The 6,929-nt window shown below is 36.4% G+C and overlaps 1 long non-coding RNA gene across 1 annotated transcript; it reads right to left on the bottom strand.

The window, feature by feature from the left end:
* Positions 1 to 6,073: 6,073 nt before the first annotated feature.
* LOC135088228 (uncharacterized) lies at positions 6,074 to 6,654 on the bottom strand. The gene is made up of 2 exons (XR_010260976.1): positions 6,579 to 6,654; positions 6,074 to 6,292 (listed from the first exon to the last, which is right to left on the bottom strand). It is a non-coding gene; the product is annotated as an uncharacterized LOC135088228 (long non-coding RNA).
* Positions 6,655 to 6,929: the final 275 nt, after the last annotated feature.

The following is a 6,929-nucleotide window of genomic DNA, read 5'->3' as shown; positions in this document are numbered from 1 at the left end:
CTAATTTGCACGAACTATTATTATCTTTTGTAATACATTTATTTTAAATGCACTGGTTATCATAAAAGCTTTCGACAAACATTTTAAACGAAAAGGTAAAAACCTTACACGCCCGTTTTGAAATTAATTTATTTATTTGGTAAATAATGTTGAGCTTATAAAGGTACCTTGTACTTAACAGTGCATTATTACAAGTTTTACCTGAAATCTTATTTTTTTAATATAAAAAAACAGGTACATTTTTACATTGTCACTTCGCGCGTTAATGTGCGCGTCCACATAATGACTTTTTTGTTAGGTTAAAGTGATCGAATGCAAGAAAAATCATAATTTTATGAGATTTTTTTGGCGAGCAAACAGTTCATTAAAAAAAACAAAAGGAATATTTTTTTTATCTCTGAGTATGAATTTTCATTTTCTTGAGTCAGTATAGGAAAATTAATTGAAACTCAATACTTATAGTTGATGTGATAATGGCAAGTAAATACCTACTGTTTTATAGATATTAAACTCCATTTTCCAAAACCTATATCTTGTGATCTGATAAAAACCTTTTTCATATTCAAAGCATCGTTTAGATGCCTCAGTTAATGGATCGAGACTCGCATAATATCGCCAAAGGTAATGAGCCGTTGCAATCGCGTCAAACAAATCGATATAGTCTAGTCATCTCGGCTGACATGTTAATCGATGCGGCATAATTAATCGTCATTAACGAAATTGTTAATCGATTTGGTCAGGTCGGACGCTTCGGTTTGCGAGCTGCATAAATAAATGTGTAATTTAGTGTCTTTTAGGAAACAAATAATGATAATGGCCGTAAATAGGCACTTACAGGTTAGATAATGTAATATTCTAGACTGCATCAGGTGCGATTGTAGACAAATTTCTGCCTTTTTCTGCATAAAAAAAATAGAAAATAAGGTAATTTATCTCTGTTTCTACTCTCTTGAGTTTACAAATAACTCTTTATTTCCGAAGGTACCCGAATCTTTTCTAAGTTAAGAATGAGTAAAATTCCATTTATTTTCAACTGTTTGTTGTTCGAACCTTAGGTTTTTTTAAATAGTCTTTCCATGTATTTTTTAATGCAGAACAAGACAGGTATTTGTCCGCAATCACACCTGATGTAATATCACATAAGTGAAATGCTGGCTAGGATGCTACAAACCTACCCTGTAAGTGCTTATTCACTCTTATCTTGAAGAGGCTTAATAAAGTGGATTAAAATTCTTATTGCCTTAAACTATTCACGTCTGATCATAATTATGCAAGCATCATACTTCTAATGGCCCTATTAACTCGTTCAACCACAATAAGTGCCACCATACGCGCCTCTACGGAATCGAGAGAGTTGAGCGATTATGAAATTCCCCCCATCTTATTAACTATTCAAAGAACTATTCAGAACTCTACACCCCTGAAAAAAGGTCGACTTTCGCGTGTGCGATTCGTTCCGACTCAGTGCTCAGAATGAATACCAATGAGCCGTAGAATTAAAATCTTACACTTCAAAAATGGCAATTTATTAGAGACTGTCCTTTCAGTGTTTTGAATTAGCCTTCTCGCTGAAAATGTAATGGCAGCAATTTTGTATTCACTTAGTTACAATTATGGTTTTTTTTTTTTTTTTGTTAGTGAGTGTTATTGAGATACACATGCAATGGTAGCTAGTGGAGTACTCCAATTGCAGTGCAGTGATTTAGTTTGTGAATTATGATGATTGTAATTACGTTTGGTTAAATTCTTTTAGGTGATCGACTATATAGTCCAGTCATTTAAGCTTAAATTAGGTAAGAATCTCGGAATTAGAGATACCCAGCTGTAAGTCTGTAAATACTTGTATATTGACACCCTAAAAGTTGTCTCAAAACCTACATATGGTAGGGTGTAAGCAACTATTAAATTTTAAGGTCAAAGGTCACAAAAATCGGTTTTTTGCGCTTTTTTTGGAAATATCTCATTTTCTATGGGTTTTTTGCTATTTGTATTTATTATCAATATTGTAGAATACTAAATTCTCTACAAATTTTGTTTAAAAAATTTTTTTATACGGTGAACCGTTTTCGAGATAGAGGGCGGAGAGCGCGCGGTCACTGCATCACTTCAGGTCAACTTAAGCGGTTTAGGTTTTTCATACAAAAGGATTTTCCCGCTAATTCCCGTGGGAATTTCGGTAATTACTTGTTGTAAATAAGCTTTAAGTTTACTAAGGTACCTACATGCCAAATTTCAAGCGTCTAACTTCCGTTAAGCGTTTAGATTTTTCATACAAAAGGATTTTCCCGCTAATTCCTGTTCCCGTGGGAATTCCTAAGTAAACTATAACCTGCCCAGGTGTATGAAGAATAATTGTACCAAGTTTCGTTAAAATCCGTCGAGTAGTTTTTGTTTCTATAAGGAACATACAGACGGACAGACAGACAGACAAAAATTTTACTGATTGCATTTTTGGCATCAGTATCGATCACTAATCATCCCCTGATAGTTATTTTGAAAATATATTTCATGTATAGAATTCTGTCCGTCTGTATGTTCCTTATAGAAACAAAAACTACTCGACGGATTTTAACGAAACTTGGTACAATTATTCTTCATACACCTGGGCAGGTTATAGTATACTTAGGAATTCCCACGGGAACAGGAATTAGCGGGAAAATCCTTTTGTATGAAAAATCTAAACGCTTAACGGAAGTTAGACGCTTGAAATTTGGCATGTAGGTACCTTAGTAAACTCAAAGCTTAGTTACAACAAGGAATTCCCGAAATTCCCACAGGAATTAGCGGGAAAATCCTTTTGTATGAAAAATCTAAACCGCTTAAGTAGACCTGAAGTGATGCAGTGACCGCGCGCTCTCCGCCCTCTATCTCGAAAACGGTTCACCGTATAAAAAAAGTTTTTAAACAAAATTTGTAGAGAATTTAGTATTCTACAATATTGATAATAAATACAAATAGCAAAAAACCCACAGGAAATGAGATATTTCTAAAAAAAGCGCAAAAAACCGATTTTTGTGACCGTTGACCTTGAAATTTAATAGTTGCTTACACCCTACCATATGTAGGTTTTGAGACAACTTTTAGGGTGTCAATATACACGTATTTACAGACTTACAGCTGGGTATCTCGAATTCCGAGGTGAACTTACTATAATGACTGGACTATATATGGGTAATGTAGGCTTTGAAGCTTTTTGCTGTGTCTTCTTTTCTAATTATGTCTGGTAGATTATATGGGTTGATATTTAGCAGGCGGGATGTCATTTCATGGTTATATCGGGCTGAAGAAAATCTAGGGCACTGTGTTAGGAGGTGTTTCCAAGTTTGTGGAGTCTGGTCATCGCAGGGACAGCGGTCATCTGCGACGATATGGAAACGATGTAGGTATTCCTTATGATAACCGTGGTTGGTTAAGACCTGGGTGGTGGCAAAGTCCGGTAGGACGATCTTTATAAACTCCTGCAAGGTGTTGTATGTTGGCAGGAGGGATCTTGTATGGACGCAGGTGTTCGGGTCCATATACAAAGTTTTGGCCGATTCTTTACATTTTTGCCTGTTTTGATGTTTAACGAGGCTGATGGGGACTTTTTGGAAGTCTGGTGTTCTGCGCATTCTTGCAGCAGCCTTAGCTGCCGAGTCTGCTTCTTCGTGGCCATCGAATCCAGCGTGGGCCTTAATCCACGCGAATTCGATGGTATAGCCAGATGATCGGGCTTGGTGTAACAGTTTATGTATACTGACGGCAAACCAGTTGTAGCTACTGCCGTTTCGCAGCTCTGTGAGGCCAGACTTGCTGTCGGAGAGGATGAGTACATCCGTGAGGTGGTGGTCGATGATATATTTACAAGCCATTTGTACGGCAAGCATTTCCGCTTGAAATACCGAACAGTCGTCATGAAGCTTGAGCTTCTTGACGACTGATGGCTGAGTGTTAGCGGAATCCTTAACGACAAAGGCAGCTCCAACTCGATCGTCAATTTTACTTCCGTCCGTGAATATAAGCCAGGTGTGATTGGCGCCCGCCTGAGTAAGCTCGGATATGGAGGTAATTTCCTCGAACCGTATGCCAATTCTCTCAGACGGGTGGAGTAATTTAGACGGAGGGCATGGAGTCTCGAGAGAGATTTCTTGGGGCAAGAAAGATGTTACGCCAGAGAGTTTCGAGGTTTCGACATCCGCAACCATGGCAACTTTTGCTGGGAGTGGAGTGAACATTTTCTACGTTGTTAAAAGGAGAAAACATGAGATGATTAAGTCTGTTAATGTTTCTGAGATTAAAATTGATGAAGCTGATTAAATGTTTATGTTTAGGGTCTTACATAATCATGATGATGATGACACAGCCACAGTACGTCCACTGCTGAACATAGGCTTCAACCAGTGATTTTAAGATTGGCCGGTTAGCAGCGGCCTGCACCGAGCGCCTTTCTGCTACCTTTATGCGGTCGTCTGTCCATCTTGTGGGTGAATGTGTTGGGTCTTTTACATGGTTATGTAAAAAAAACTTGCAAATATAAACAAACAATCATCTTTATCGAGTAAAATTATATTGGCATAATATTTTTTCAGCTGCTTTACATATTAGATAGTATAACAGTCTGTAGTCCCTTTACATTGTTTGGACTCAAAGTAAGTCAATGACCCAACCCAAATATACCTCCAAAAACTTTCTAAAATAAGTGGCAAGGAACTCAACACGTCCTAAGTACATAAATCACAGTTAAGAACACTCCAATATATCTCTTCGAAATATCTTGCAAAAATACGGGCGTGCCTTGAAAATTTTAGTTCAAGATTTTTCGCTTCGTTCGTTCTTTTGTACGAGACAACCTGACCCCAAATACAATTAATGAAAATGGCAGCAATAATTAAAGTGCATTACATCCAAGATATCACAGCAATAGGCCAGCAGGGCTAAGATGCGCGCCGTGATAAACTGCTATCGCGGCGTTATATCGATTTTGACGTCACTATATCGTTGTATCTACCGGCGCTAACATGGCACCCCGAAAATTATCATGTCATCTGTCAAAATGTGATAGTGATAGATTTGTTTTTTTTTTGTGATAAACCTGGCAAGCCCTAACATGAAGCGCTAACTATATCATATTTTGACATCACGATAGGATAGGATGTGGTGTTTTTATCGTCCTCGATCCTTGCCCACGATAGCAAGACGATAGGAGATTAACTTTTTTGCAAGCTACTTTAACTCTATTTATTTATCATTTATAATGGTAAATGACATTTCACGACTAATTTGAGGCTAGTAAAATTCAAAGAAAGGAATCTAGCACCTTTGTGATACTTTTACTTCTAGGTGGAGATTGAGTTCTAGTTCAAGAGTTTATCAGTGTGAGGCGAATCTTGCGACAGTTTATAATCGCTAGCTGCAAAATCTTAGTGCTCCCACAGTCCCACCCACATATTAATTATTACATTACCTACCTTGTAAAATAACCATTACTTACCTACTTAGGTAGGCAGTCAACAGTACATCAGACAATACATATTAAGTTGCAAATGTCGTGAGATACCCCACAGTGTTTAGCTTGATTTAAGTACCTACTGTCATCTGTACATAATCTTGTAAAATTATTGAAAATGGGGCGGAATGTGGTGACCGAGCTTCTTGTGTCAGAAATTAGCATTGGGTGGGATGTGTAATCAAACTTGCTATAATAACAATGAGAATAAATGAATTTTACTAATTTTATAACTTGATGGTGATACCATACATACATTCCACATTACTATCAATCTAATTCCTCCATGTGGTCTTTTTTAAGGGCTTTAATGTGACAGTATGATAATCTTGTACAATTTATTCCATTATAATAAATTCATCATCATCTCAGCCATAGGACGTCCACTGCTGAACTTAGGCCTCCCCCAATGCTTTCCATGTTGCCCGATGGGGCAGCAAGGTTCTGGGGTGGAGGCCGGGTACCGGAATACGCAGCGTGGGACGTCCACCCACAAGGTGGACCGACGACATCATAATGGTAGCAGAAAGGCGCTGGACGCAGGCAATAAATTCATTATTGCAGTGTAATTTCAAAATAATTCAACCATTATTTACAAAATCTTTATTTGGAAAACTTTTGTTTTACAATAGCTATTTATAATTTCAAATACAAACAGAATTCCATGAATTGGTTAGCCTAGCCAGTACCCTTGAAGTTTTTCTTGCTGATTGTTATTGTAAATTTTCATGATAGTGAGCAAGACTTGATTATGTCTGCTTTAGAATGAAATAATCACTCATAATCCCACACTTCTTCATCCACTGTCTGAAAAAAGAAACAATATTATTTAAACACAATTATAAATATTACAATTACATAAACAGTTCATAAATAGAAACATTTACTTAATCCTATTTGTATTTTAAGTTTACATACAAAATATTGATCACAGTATTATTACACGGTGAAAGAACTATGTGAAATAAATATAGGAAAGAAGGTGAAAGCTTATTTGTAGGAATAAAGATATTTTTCCTTTTCTCCGGTGCTGTTACTTATGAAAATCAAGATCTGCGGAGTATAGCCAATATTTTAGACTTTAGGTACTTACTTTGCTACTTATGAGTGTAACTTTATTTCTCAAATCTCAATAAACTTTCTGACTGCTTCATGTAAGTTGAATAATTTTTTTTTTTTTTATGGCTCGCGCGGCTTGCGCATTTGCCAATATCAAGTTTTTTTTTTTTTTTTTTTCTTTTTTTTCCCCCCCCCATAAAACGAGGAAACGTGAAATTAGGAAAACAAGGAACGGAAATCGGAATTTGGAAAAAGGATAGATCAGGAAAGTAAAAAAGATTAGATATTAAATTATAGTATAAAAATACAAAGATATAATTACATAAACTTAAGTTTAGGATATAAGTATTATACAGTTTTTTTATGTACAATGGTTAATTGTACA

This window comes from Ostrinia nubilalis, chromosome 3 (genome assembly GCF_963855985.1).
Source record: "Ostrinia nubilalis chromosome 3, ilOstNubi1.1, whole genome shotgun sequence".
Lineage (NCBI taxonomy): Eukaryota > Metazoa > Arthropoda > Insecta > Lepidoptera > Crambidae > Ostrinia > Ostrinia nubilalis.
This window is presented reverse-complemented; position numbering and strand designations above follow the sequence as displayed.